The sequence below is a fragment of the Suricata suricatta genome, chromosome 9, assembly GCF_006229205.1.
Source record: "Suricata suricatta isolate VVHF042 chromosome 9, meerkat_22Aug2017_6uvM2_HiC, whole genome shotgun sequence".
Classification (NCBI taxonomy): Eukaryota; Metazoa; Chordata; class Mammalia; order Carnivora; family Herpestidae; genus Suricata; species Suricata suricatta.
The window spans coordinates 67,968,332-67,983,452 of record NC_043708.1 but is presented as its reverse complement, the minus strand read 5'-3'; the positions used below and the strand labels follow the sequence as shown (position 1 = coordinate 67,983,452).

Genomic DNA, 15,121 nt, shown 5'->3' with positions numbered 1-15,121 from the left:
GTGCCCCCAGAAAGCAGCCAAAGGACTTTAAACACGTGAGGGATATTGTGAAATTTGCTTTAAGAAAGATCACAGTATACAGCAAGGACAGATGGCTCCTCCCTCTGACATTTTATGCTTTGTATTATCTGTTTTCCTGTTTGGCACTTAGCATTTATGTTCCGATGTGAGTTAGATTTCATATATGAGAGAAGCTGAATCTTTTTTCCTAAACTACATTATAAATGCTAAGAAGGCAGAAATGAATGGCTGGTTACTCAGTCACATGCCTCTCAATACACAGAACACTGACTAGCATCTAGAAAGTGCTCATTTTGTTGTCATTGGTCAACGTCCTCCTTCACGTTCTGTCCGCAACACTGCACTAACCCTAACTCTGGATGGTATGGTTGGAGGTAGGTTGGAAAAGGTAGGAGCAGACTCAGTGAGATTAGGCCACAACCCTCAGTTTCTTTATCAGTAAAATAAGTGATTTCATCCCTCCATTTCAAAGTCTTAAGGCTTAAATATATTGCAGGTGAAACACCTACATATTGGATTCCAAATAAATAAAATTTTATCTTATTTATTTGTTTATTATTCTTGTCCTACTGGAAACATAAACCTCTATGGCAACAAAGACTTTGCTTGTCTAGCTCATCAAAGTTGGATTCGTACCTTTGTTCTGCTACTTATAAGAATTGTGACCCTGGGCAATTATTAAGCTCTGTCTTCTTCAGTTTATTTATTTGTAAAACTTGGTTAATACTAAGAGGATTAACTGATATTAATAATTAAATATTAATATTAACAGTACTACCCAATGGGATTGTTGTGTAAAGGCAATATGTGCAAAGTATGTTTAGCACTATACCAGGATACAGAGTAAGCATTAGTAACTAGTGACATTTATTACTTGTGATTATTTAGATTTTTTAAAAATGTTTTTTATTTATTTTTGAGAGACAGAGAGAGAGACAGCGCAAGCAGGGGAGGGTCAGAGAGAGACGGAGACACAGAATCTGAAGCAGGCGCCAGGCTCTGAGCTAGCTGTCAGCACAGAGCCTGATGCGGGGCTCGAACCCATGAACCATGAGATCATGACTGAGGCTTAACCGACTGAGCCACCCAGGCACCCCACTTGTGATTATTTAGAAAGGAATAAGGCAATCACTGTTCACTAAGATTAAGTGAAGACCAATTAACCTTACATCAAACAACAACAACAACGACAGCAACAGCAATAACAACAAAACCCAGAATACTTGTCTCAGAAACCAGAGGCCGGTCTAGGTAAAGTGTACTTGAAGTTAGCCAGGCATTTGGTAAAGCTTCTCCGGATACCACTGTAGGCACGATACAAAAACTAATCTTTCTGACAGTCCTTTTCAGAACTTAGTAGCCAGTAGGTCTCAAATCATGGACTCTCCCAGAATCCCTGGGATGTGCTATTAAAAACAAAGATGTCTTGTCCGGGTTTTCTCCAAGAATGCACACTTTGATCAAACGCCCTGGATGAATCTGATTTGTGGCCAAGTTTTAACCATTGAATTATACTAACACAGTGCTAAAGGGTAAGTGTTCTGTCCTCGATTTTGTTATAGTTATAATGATGATTTAGTGTCTGGCATATAATAGATGTTTGATAAATATTTATTTGTTGAACTGTGAAGGAAATCTCAGGAACATGCTTATCACTGTCCTGTTCAACTTTTCATAAGCCATCTGAAAAACACTGTGTAGGCATGCTTAACAAATTTACTAGTGGTAGAAAAGAGCGCGTAGCATAGACAAATGTAAGGTTTAAAAAAATAAAAACCAATGCTTAATTTTCATTTCATGTAAAAAATAATCAAAGATCTAGTTGCCTACATATTAACGTGACCCAACAATAGACAAAGTTTATTAACAAAATACATTATCTTTAGATATGTTAATCAATGTGGCATAGCATTCTAGTTTTCTATTCTAGGGATAAGTAAGCAACCAGACAAAATCTGGCCCACTGCTTGTGTTTTTGCAAATAAAGTTTTATTTGGAACACAGCCACATTCATTTATTTATGTACTGGCTATGTCTGTTCTCTTACTACAGTGCAGAGTTGAGTATTTGCATCTGAGATTATATAACCCCCAAAGCTGAAACTATTTACTATCTGGCCCTTTGCAGAAAAAGTTTGTTAACCCTTATTCTACTCCAAATCACACTCTCCCCATCTTTATTAGTAATAGGACCTACAACTGTTATCTTGGTATGTGACTGCCTAGATTAAAGACTGCATTTTTTGGTATCCTTTACATTAGCCATTGCATGTAAATGTACTCTGGACAGTGAGACTAGTAGAAGTATTGTGTTTCAGCTTTCTTTTTAAAATTGTATTTAACATTTAGTCGTTTTTTGAGAGAAAAATAGAGTGCGAGTGGGGGAGGGGCAGAGGGAGAGGGAGACACAGACTCCAAAGCAGGCTCCAGGCTCTGAGCTGTCAGCACAGAGCCTGACATAGGGCTTGAACCCATGAGCTGTGAGATCATGACCTGAGCCGAAGTAGGACTTAACCAACTGAGCCACCCAGGTGCCCCTCAGCTTTCTGTAATCTTTCTGAAGAGATAGCTCCTTCATCCTCATGCTGTTGGAAATTAAACCTGATAGCTGGAGTTCAAACAACCATCGGGGTCCATGTAGATAAAAGCCTAGGTTTGGCAGGCTGGACCTGAAGGGGGTCTAAGTCCCTGAGTCCCTGACGATTTGTGGGGTTTCCATAGTAGTCCTTCACTGCCAACTGACAGATATTTTTTACATAAAATAATTTCTTTTAAAGTATCAGTGTGTTTAGACCACCGTTCATTTGGAATCTTCTGTCACTCGCCTGTGAACTTATCCTAACAGATACAGATGTATTAAGTCCGGGTCTTAGATCCTGCTAGTTCAACCACATCAGGAGTCTTTCTTGCCTTGTGAAGTTATAGAACTCTCCATCATTGAAAGGTTTTAAGCAGATCCTGAATAACCACCTGTCAGACAAGTGATGCAGAGTTCCCTGAATTGGATGGAGGTTAAACTATATGACCTCCAAGATTCTAAGTTGGGTATTCCTGGACCACATTTTTCTTTATTAATGGAAAGTGTTAAATGGGTTCTTAGTTCAAGCACTTAAAATGATTAAAGTAACCAGCCAGAAAGCCAAGCTGCCAAAATGGAAAGTGCAGAGGGAGTAAAATATCAGCACAATTTCAGCTTTCTATTTGCAGCAAAGCAATGATTCCGATGGTACATTAGGCTCTCATTGAGGGAAGCACTGACACTACATCAGATGACAAAGCCTCCTGTCCAATATGTTGGAGCAATCCATTTTCATAGAAATGCTGGGACAAGGGAACAATATCACTCCTCCATATGGGCCATCTCTTTCTGCAGAAAATGTGTTTTTTATTTTATTTTATTTTATTATCGACTGTAGTTAAGTCGAGCCCAGCATGAACACCAATAATCTATAAATAACTTTATGTATCCTCTATTAAATAAACATAAAGGAATAGGAAGCTCTTTGACTAGAAAAGGATAATAGTCAGGGATTATATGACTCTGGCAGAAACATACCAACTCTTTTGATGCCTCTTTATTTGTATTTTTGCAGGATTCATTGTCAATGCAATTCCCTCAAGGATCCTGCCGTAAAGGACAAGCCAAGTCTCTTCATTATTTTCTCTCATATTTTCTTATATTTATCCTTCAGAGAAGTTGTTGCAAAGATAATTAACCAATGAATTGTTTGATCCTCTCCCAGTAGACATAAGGTCCTTGAGCACTGCGGCCATGTTTGTCTTAAGCACTCCGTATTCCTATCCTTAATGCAGTACCTGGCGAAAGGATGGTGATGCAATTAAGAAATATAATTCTGTTCATTATATACTACCTCCACATTGGGGTGCAGGTGCAGGCTTCTTAGCTTTAAATAGCCTGAGGCAGAATGGAAAGGAAAAGTATGCACCAGAACAAAACCAGAAGAAAAACAATAGCCACATCAATGACAACAAACTGGATAGTCTAGCAGTAGAAAACTTTTATTTTATTTGGCCAGTGAACATCCGAGAACTCTTTTCTATATTTGGGGAATTCCCATACTAGTGACACTGCTTCCCACTATAGAAGCTGAAAATAGCAGACACTTACTTTCCCAGGCTCTCATGCACTTTGGGAGTAGATAATTGACCTAGACTGTGGTGATTAAATTAACAAGCATCTGACTTTGAATTGCGAACCCTGGTAGCTTTTGAAACTTGCAAATAAGAAGACCAATATAAAACCTGGTACCAGAAGTGAGTGTTTAATAACAGAAGGAGGACAGAGCAGGTTTGAAGGGATGATGGTAGAAAGAAGGAACACCAGCCTGGGTTCAATAACATGAATTTCCTTTAGGCCATGTCCACTAGGCCAAGTGAGCTACTGCTATTAAGGAGTATCCCCTTATCAACAGCAGCAGCTAATCAAACCTAACTCTTGGTGGGACATCCAGACAGTGGGGATAAGGCCATTGATTCCATGTGATAAATTTGACCATGAAAGTAACTTTGACTTTTCCATATTAGAACAGATAGCTATTATTGGACTATCTTTTGGACTTTCTTTCCCCATCCACCATACTTACTTCAACAACCATCTGTGGAATTACTGAAGGCCTTATGTCACACAATAATATCTCACATAGCATTAATAAGTACTTAGAATTATGCCTAACATACAATTAAGCCAATAAAATGACTATTCTCAGATTTTGTAGTTTTACCACATACTGCTTCACCCAAAACAGGTGGCTGTATATAAGAGACTGTTGCCTTGTTAAAGTAGGTTGTAGTGTCAACTGCAGACCATCGTGAGGCTGAAGCACCATCTTACAAAGTGATATATACATACTCTAAGCCAGAAACCAGTACATTCACTCCCATAGTCAATATATACAGAGTTCAAAAAACCAAGGTCTAGGGAGATATGTATTTTGTGTCTTAACTTGGGTACTCTTCAAAGTGAGACTTATAACAAAAACTTGTGTTAGCTGTTTATTTGGTAAGTGAACTTGGGAGCAGGAAAGAGTGACAAGAGAAATAAAATGGAATGAATGAGTCAAAGACAGAACAAATGCGTATTTTCCAGTTAGCTACCCGTGTGAGCAAAGGGGACCAAGACCTGCGTCTTACACAAAGCATCTCAGAATGTTTCTTCTGGGGGAAAAAGAGAGGAAGCTTATCTCTATACCCCCTCCTCTGAAAGAGGACAAAGGTGGCCCATGAACTTCTGGATGCACATGCAATACTAAGTAGGTTCCTGCATGGTTCATCACACAGCATCAGAGAAGTTCTGGAGCAGGGAGCAAGAGGGACATGATACAGGCCCAGGGTGACAGGTTTCACTTGCACAGAGCTGAGTGAAGTGTGTATGGAACTGGTACCACTGAGGCGGCTTGGGAAAGAGGTGGGCCTGGGCAGACTGGAAGGGCAAATAAGTGAAATGTTTGAAACACTTCAGTGAAGTATTTGATAGCGTTACCATCACTGATTAACTTAAAACCCCATTCTCAGAATGCTTTTGCTCCCCTACCTGATTCCATATGCTAATGACTTAGAAATCTTAATATCAAACAGGAAATGTTTCTACTAGAAGACACAAGAATGTCTCTACTGAATTTGAATCCTTGCCATCAATTTTAGAAAAATTAATGTGTTTTTGTGTGCTTTTCCTGTTCCTTTTTTTCCATCCCTCCAAATATTTTAAATGTGATGTGTTGATGATGACTAACATTACAGTTTAGTTCATGGATTATCCATTATTGAGAGAGGATTTCAGGAATACTAACAGAGATATAAGCAGGACCCAGAATCTTTACCTTGGTGCTGAATGAAGCAAATGAAGAAAACACGGGCCGTCTAAAATTTTAAATGACCAAATGTAGCTCTGGGTTGCAGGGGATAACTGCATTAGGTTAGGCAGGAGCTTTTCTTCTTTAATGTGTACTAATTAGAAAAAAGAATGCATATTGGTGTTGGTCACACAAATGAGTAGACTATCTGTACAAATGAAGTTGTGCTCACTGCCGTGTCTATGGATTCTCCTGCCTATGTATGAGGAATTTTCTGCCACATGAGTCCTTTAGGAAACAAAATTCCTTTCCTAGTTGTGATGGTTCATTTTATGCATCAACTTGACTGCACTAGAGTGCCCAGAAATTTGGCCAAACGTTATTTGGACAGCTTGCATGTGTGAAGGTGTTTTGGGATGTTATTAACATTTGAGTCAGTAGAGTGTAAAGCAGATTGCTCTTCCTAGTGTGGATGAGGCTCATCCAAACAGATGAAGTCCTCAATAAAACAAAAAGGCTGACCTTTTCTTGACTAGAAGGGGACTCCTCCTACCTTACTATGGAGTTGGGACATCAGTTTTTCTTGCCTTTGAACTTGAGTTGAAACAGTGGCTCTCCTGGGATCTCAAGCCCCCTGGCTTCAGACTAGAATTATACCACTGGCTTTCCTGGTTCTCAGGCCTTAAGACTGTGGCTGGAACTACACCATGGGTCTCCAGTGGGCTGACTGCAGGTTCTCAGTCTCCGTAATCACTTGAGCCAATTCCTTATAATATATTACATATATGGTTCATTATATACAGAGAGTTCTATTTCTCTGTAGAACCCTGACTCACACACCAAATAAAGATGCCATGAGCTTGCTTTCTCAGACTCTTTCCAACTATGATATGGGCAACTTATCTGGATACTGCCAGGAGGATTTCCTGTAAAAGTCAAATGAGGACCCAAGGTTCTTTTTGACTGTAATTAAGATTATTTATTGATATGCACATTATCATAATGGAGAAATGAGGAAAGTTATATTCAGATTGACTGAAATATATATTTATATCAAACTGTAGCTATGACCATACATTGGTGACTGGCTAAAAATCTTGTTCTGCCCACTCCCTAGGAATACTTGATGTTTTATTCTCTATTATGGTTTGGTTGGGGCTACTTGAAAAGGTAGCTAGCGCTGTAGTATATAGGATTGGATAGTAAGGTAGGCCTTAGGAATAAATAATTTATAATGCCAGAGAAAGACTTTACTTGTGTCATTCCCTTGAAGTAATGGCAGGTTTATAAATTTACAAGAAAGCAGGTCATTTCCTATATGACAACATTAATTAAAGGAAACGTAAACCAACTATAGAGAATAATTATTCAAAAGAAAATCTAAGGACAAATAATGCTTACAGTACCACTACTGTGATTTGCTTTTCCTAATTCTATGTATCATAACATCTTAAAAGCTTAGTAACAATTCTCATTACAGTTACCTCTTTACACCCCCTTTTGTGGAAAGGAGGAAGGTCAGGATTATCTCTAGAGGAGAAAAGGAAGATGAAAGAGAATCACCCTGTAACAGTCATTGGGATACTTTCAGAAATGGAGCAATAGAAATAAAAGTAGAACGTGGCTTCCACTCCTACTTTAAGCACTATTTGGCCCCAGCTCCATGGATGTTTTCTAATTCATCGATAAATAATAATAACTTTGCCCTCTTCTTTTTAGTTCTCGTACCTCTTTTCATAATCTCCTTCTTCTATTGTTTCTCTTATAAATATTCAAAAATATTTTACATAAAATACTCAAAAATAGTGTCATTTTTTTTTACTAGCCATGACCAGAATGAATCAGTGAACTGATGGGCAAGGGAGCCAGGAGCACTGAGATGCTATTAGTTTGGTTTTGATGTGCTGATGAAACCCAGGAGGAAAATTAAGGAAAAGTGGTAGGAAGGGATATAACTGAGAAATATTTTAGATATTTCTCTGCAGATAGTTGAAAGGAAAAAAGAAAAAGAAGCTTCGAGTCTTCCCTGAAGCAAGAAGTTCTCATTGTTACTATGTTTAATAAAGACTGAAATTGATTATAATCCATTCATCTAAAAAGAGGTGAGAAAAAAGAGACATTAATTGGACATCATGGTGTGTAGTTCTAAATTTGTGGTTTCAAGATAAATTAAGAAACATTTTCACTTTCTTATACAATAAATGATTTCACACTCTAGCTATTTTTGAAATATCTTATGATAATTAACTGCAATTTTTTACATTTTTTTCAAAGTAATTTTACATAGATTACTTCATAAGGTTTGCATGAGATAGGAAATATAGAAGTGCTTTTAGTTAGTGTAGCACCTAAATTATATTATTTGATACTCATAGTCCTAAATGTATAGTTTCTTTTAACCCATTTTTTCTCCTTTCCAAGATTTTATTTAAATTCAACTTAGCCAACATATAGTGTAGGATTGGTTTCAGGAGCACAATTTAGTGATTCATCACTTACATACGACACCCCATCCTCAGCACAAGTGCCTTCCCTAAGACCCATCACCCATTTAGCCCACTCCCCCTCCCCTCCATCAACCCTCCGTTTATTCTCTATAGATAAGAGTCTTTTATGATTTGCCTCCCTCTCTGTTTTTATCTTATTTTATTTTTCCTTCCCTTCCCCTATGTTCATCTATTTTGTTTCTTAAATTCCACATGTGAGTGAAATCATTCTATTCATTCACTAACAAAAATTTGAACTTGTACTTTTCTAAATATAATATACTGCTCATACTTTATTTGCTAACCTATCCATCTGTAGGATTTCTAATTCATTCTTCGAAACTTGGTAACTCCAAGGAGTAGGCTTTTTTTGCTGGCTGTGTATGTTTGTGTATATGTGGGGAGGGAGGGGTAGGTGGAAGTCATCAAGAGGGCAGAAACTGGCAATGCTTTCTTTGTTTGGTCCCATGAGGTCAACTAGTAGGCTTTGACCTCTGTGGAACATCCCTTGCAATAACCAAGGTCTCTTAATGAGCCAAACGCACAGTCAGAGGTAGAAAAGTTACAGTGAAAAAAGGAGAACAACTTTTATTATAGAACTCAGTTTAGTTGAGGGTCCCAACTTAGATATGTGTAACACATAGCTATGCAGACATGTAATGGCTGAAGACCTGATAATTTTACAAATATATAATACACTTAATTTTACTTAAGAACCTGCTGTACTTACAGCAAAGAACCTGTAGTAAGTCTGAAAAAATATACCTGAACTTTAATATTTCTTCAACACAATAGATGCTACTTCTTATAAGTTGTTTCTAAAGTTATGATTTATAGCTTGCATTTTGTTGTTATTAAACTGCATATTTCTTAAAATTTTTTTTTGATGTTTATTCACTTTTGAGAGACAGAGCACAAAGGGGAGGGGCGCGTGAGAGAGAGAGGGAGACACAGAACTTGAAGCAGGCTCTAGGCTCTGAGCTGTCAGCACAGAGCCAGACACAGGGCTCGAACCCACACTCTGAGATCATGACCTGAGCCAAAGTCAGAAGCTTAACTGACTGAGCCACTCAGGCACCCCAAACTGCATATTGCTTAAACAGCTTGTTTTCAGGGAGTAAAACTGAGTCAGATGTCAAAAGCTTTTTTAAAAAGTAACTTTAAAAACTTACATTTACTTTCAGGGCATTTTTCCAAAAGAAACTGATTGAGAAAGATTGATCTTCAAATTCAATTTCCTACGAAAGAGATAAATGATGTTCTGAATAAAACAAATAAGACCTAATTAGAGATTGTATCTATTATAAATCCAAAATGACCGCTCATTAATTCAAGTATCTGTCAGACTTTTCTAAATTATCTGACCAGTAAGGTTTGGGTTTCTTGTTCGGGATATTCTGAGTCATATACTTCCATCAGGCGCTCAGACTGAGGCCACATTTTACTATGCTTCTTATCTGAACCATGGACTTACACATTTTTTTCTTTCCTTTTTAGAGTTTTTAATTCCCTACTTCTTGTTTGACAGAAAAAGCATCTGCTTCCTCTGTTTATCATTAATTATGATAATCTTAATCATAAAATTGGTATAATGGTATCAATTTTATTCTTGACAATATTCTTTTTTTTACAGTTTATTTATGTGTTGAGAGAGAGAGAGGGTGAGTGTGTGCAAGCAGGGGAGGGACAAAGAGAGAGGGAGAGAGAGAGAATCCCAAGCAGATCCTGCACTGTCAGCGCAGAGCCTGACCGAGCCCAGACTCAGCTGTGAGTTCATGACCCACCTTCAAGTCGAGTCAGATGCTCAACCAACGGAGCCATCCAGGCGCCCTGAGAATATTCTTTATGTTGCTTACTGAATTTTGGTTTTAGTTGGTTACCAAATGATTTATAAATTTACATCTGAACCAATTTCATTTGGAAATCATGAATATTAGTCTAACAGCCATCTCTTTCCCATGCGACTCAAAGGGTCATTTTCAGCTTTGTCTTTTTAGAACTTTCTTAAAGATTTATTGATGCATAATTGATATACAGAAAATCTTCTGTATATCACTCACCCTCTCTCTCTCTCAACACATAAACTGTAAAAAAAAGAATATTCTCAAGAATAAAATTGATACCATTATACCATATTTACTGTATACAATTTGATGAATTTGGATATGCATTAGCTCATGGAACTTTGTATTTTGTTTAAAACCATCATAATAATCTTATTCTCCTTGTCAATGACTAGTTTAGGAATATACATGGACAAAATTCTAGCCACTGAAAAATGAGTAAATATGCAAAAGGCACATTTTTATTTTTCTTCACTGATTAAAAATAGAGAGAAGGAGCAAACAGAGAGGAAGAGATCTTCTTTTTTTTCTTTTCTGTTTTTCAGCTGGGCTTGTTCACATCTAAATGTGATATCTGAAGTGCTTTGGCCAACTTGTGATCAGGTGTGGGGGAGCTTTACAGAAGGTGACAGAGTAGAAAGTTGAAAAGAAATTGGATCCTTGGTGACGAAATTGAACCAATGAATCAACCCAGGAGCCTAAGTCAAGATGTTATGATTTTTGAAATAATATATATATTTTTTATTGTTTAAACCGATTGAGTTAAGGCTTTCTACTACTTGTAGCTGAAGACATTCTAACTAATAAGCTGACAACTCAGAATTTCTTTTCATCAGAATCCTAGATTTGTTCCTTGGTTCTGTCTCTCACATCTTACTTTTCATTTCCAATTCATTTTTGGTTTTGCTTAAGTTTATCTTCCAATAAGTATTCTGTCTGAAAGCATGTGTGACCTGTGAGTCCTGAGTCAATATATTCTTGAAAATACATTATACACACACACACACATACACACACACATACACACACACATACACACACACATACACACACATACACACACACATACACACACACACACACACACACACACACACATATACTTAACCTCAATGCTTGATTTTTTATCTAGACACAGTATTTTGTTTTAAAGTCATTTTTCTGCAAAACTTTCAAGGTAATGGATCGATCTCTAAATTCCAGTATGGCCAGTAAAAAACCTTGTGTAAGTTTGGTTTTCATTCATGTGTAGGTAAGCTGTGTTTTTTAGGATTTTTTTCCCCCTCTCAAATCTTAAAGTTTTTAGATTTCACAAAAGGTTCTTGTGTTTTCTTTTATATTGTTCCTTTTTACCTAGGAATCTCTTCTTATATAATAGCAGAGATATTTAGCTCATAGAAATTTTCTACTATTTCTTTGATTATTTTCTCACATTTGCTACTGGAAATCCGATTAGATAGATGAACCTGTCTTCCACATCTTAGTGTTCTCATTTTCTCTTTTATTCACTTTTGTCACTTTTATTTCACTATGTCTTTTACTTCTCTATGTCCATATTTTTTACACTAAGTTCCTCAACTCTTTCTTCCAAATTAAAAATCATAATTTTATAAGAATCAAAACCGACAGACACAGTGCTTACCTATGTGGTGGGTATGTAGATTAGCTCACAGAATACTCAAACAACCCCAAGTGGAGATGCTAATGTCCCCCTATTTTATAGATAAACAAAGTGAAGTAGAGAGCTTATGTAATTGCTCACTGTTGCACAGATGCTAACTTGTAAAACCTGGATCAAACCAGAGATTGTGACTCTGAACTTTGAACTTTTAGCATTTCTTCTATCCTCATTCACTATTTGCCAGCAAAGAGGTTGTACAGACACGTAGAGATTGTTGCCCAAGAGATCAAGGAGACACGGCATCTGGTTGTCTCTCCACTTCCTCCTGGAGGCTTGCCTGAAGCTTGGGGTCAATGCTGTTCATGTGGAATGAGAAGGCTGCCCCTAAATCCTAGGATTTTATCAACTGCCTTTTACTCCATTAGGCTGAGGAAGGAGACATCACAACACTCCACAGTTTCTCTAACATATTTGCAACATGTTGTTGTATCGTATTGCGTTCCTCTAAATTCTTGCCCTTACTATCCTGAGGTTAGGACTTTGCTGACCACGTTTATCTCACCACTTTTATTATCTTTGCTTTGTTTTGCTTCTTCTTTTTCCTTTTTAAGTCCTAACTCAGACTTTCTAGGAAGCAGCTCTATTCTCTGTGATAACTTTTCTTATATGTACTTCGGATTGCCGTCAACAGCCAGCCATCTTTTTTCTAGCTTTCAGACATTCTCTGAATTATCCTGGACATTTTAGGCAACCCTCTTATTTGCCAGGGCTGTTATAGATGTATCGATTTTCTCTACAGTTGTATTGTCCTTTTGGAGGTGGTAGTGGAGGGACAGCGGGGGAAGGATGTGCTCACTTGCTCATCTCCAAACAAATGCATGGTCATCTGAATTCTTTCAATTCCTGAAACACTCATCCAAATACGCATCCATTTTCTCCAAAAGACATTTTGGCCCATAGACTATGGAATAAGAAAAATATTTCCAGAAAGCCCTCTTCTGACATTACTTCTAGGAGACAAGTAGAAAATGGAACAAACCCTGAACAAAATCAGCTCACAAGCTATTGGAGTACATACTCCAGTTGATTATATCTACCGCTCTTGGATATACTGTCCAATTTTCAGGGTGTAATTTGGAATACAGAACTTTTATCATCCTACTTTTGAGTGAAGGGAAGATAAACCTAGTGTTTGGTTTAAAATATGATTGCATTTGGCAGCAGACATAGAGTTGAAAATCATTTTTTTAAATATTTGGCCATTTTACAAATGGCATTATTAGTCTTTATTAATTCAGGTAGCATTTATAGAACTATGATTCATCTGTTCCTTTTGTAGGGAAAATATGATCAAATTGAATAAATGAAAAACCTGAGCCATCATCAACAACAACAAACCGCAGTATGTGTCATTAAAATCAACATTGACTTTGACTTATTATTATTACTGGAACTCTCACCACAATCCATGACACATTCATAATAAATTACATTTTCCCCAGCATGTCAAATCCTTCCATTTAGTTTTGGGATTTAATCTACTGGAAAAGCCATTTACTTCTATTTCTATGAGTGCCCCTGAAGCCATAGACATTATCCTTTAAGTAACTTTCTTTTGAATCCAAATTAAAGATAGTGTTAAGCGTATTTAGATCCCTTCATTTGAAATGTTCCTAGATTCTCTGCTGCGAATGATAATCAAACTCCATGGAGGAAGATGTTGGATGACAGTTGGGGATGGTAGCAGGTCACAGAGATGTTTTTTACTTGCCCCAAGGATGCTAAAGGAATTTTGCACAAGCAGTCCTACTCAATGCCGACTGTACGTATTGGCCAAAGGGAGCTGTCGCCTGAATTAATAGCTGAATTCTGTTTGACCAGGAGCACGGTGCTGTTGCTGCCTGTTGCCAGAATGCAGCGACTCTGACACCCACTCAGAATTCTTTGTTTGCCAGATCTCAAATTGCAAGTGATGCCACATGGTATATCTTTTTATTGTCTTTCCTTTGTGGAGCGCAGGTAATTTAGCCATCCAGAATGAGAATGAATTGTCTGTTCCCTTAGTGGCCTCCCTTGGTTCAGTGCCAATGACATTTAGGTTGAGGCACAGTTGTCTTCCTTTGTCCTCTGATCTAGCCATTTCCAGTGCTCAAAAGAAGCCAGGCTTCAGCACGAATAAAAACACTGAATCAAAACATAAAGCGACTGCTGCAATAATCTTAATAACAAAAAATAATAACACTGTCACTTTACACTTCATCTGTTTGCTCTGCTCTTTAAAATATGAACTTCTTATGGCTTCATTTCCCCAAATGTCACTCTTTAATCTTTTTTTTATTCCTCATGTTAAAATAATATAATGCCCAATATGGCAATCTTCATCACAAGATTTTTTTTATTATATTTTGCTGCCTTCTCAAAAGCATTTCTCCAGTTTCTTTTCTCAGGCTGGCGGTGAGGCATTTCCTCTGCAGCAAAAAGACAGGGAGTTGAAGAACCTACACATAGAGTTCATTTCTAGAACTGTGGACTACATTTAGATTGGAGCTACCTTAATACTATATGGTGGTGTTTATGTTCCGTGTGCCTACTGCCTTAGCCTGTGCTTATCTATTGCTACCCGAGGCTTAGAATTACATTTTATTTTACCAAAGCCCGTGTGATATTTTGTGCAGAGGCTCAAACCTATTCATTATTGTCCCCACAAGTATTAATTCTTCATATCTGTACAGAAAGAATGTGGGGGAATTGGAGAATTTTTTCCCCAATAATGGATCACCTGCTTTTATTGGTATAAATTATTTGGGTAACCAAACTATTAGTCAGAACTAAAATTGCTTTTTGCCTTAATTTTAATACTATAAATAGAACATCTGTCAGAATTCTGTTGAAAACACTTTTATCTTAAATAATAAATTCTGAAAATGACTACAGAAAATACAAATGTAATCATAATGTTAAAAATGGCGATAAACATGTACACTGAATTTTTGGTAACATGGGTGCTGGGTTTTATAGCAACTTTTGATGAATCATTATTTTTCCCCTTCCCACTGGAAAATAAAAAGATAGAAGAAATGTAGAATAACATTTTTTTTTTACATAATGAGCTGGTCTAAGAAACACAAATCTAAAAAAGCAAAATTATATGATTTCTGAAAACTATGCAATCCCACACTAAAAGAATGTTTGCAGTTGTCCTACTGTGCATACATCTTATTTCCTCCAGCTCATCTGGGAGCCAGAAACCATTAGCAGGAATGCATATTTAGCATGTGCTTACATGGGATAAATATGCTTATTTGTATTATTGGTTGGCTGGTTGAAGCCTTGTTCCAGA

General features: G+C 37.2%; 1 long non-coding RNA gene across 1 annotated transcript in view; it reads right to left on the bottom strand.

Annotated features, from left to right (window-relative positions):
- Nucleotides 1–15,121, bottom strand: part of LOC115302528 — a 69,209-nt gene that overhangs the window by 3,143 nt on the left and 50,945 nt on the right. The window contains exon 5 of the long non-coding RNA XR_003913519.1: nucleotides 9,489–9,554. This is a non-coding gene — a long non-coding RNA (uncharacterized LOC115302528). The remainder of the gene's footprint in view (nucleotides 1–9,488; nucleotides 9,555–15,121) is intronic.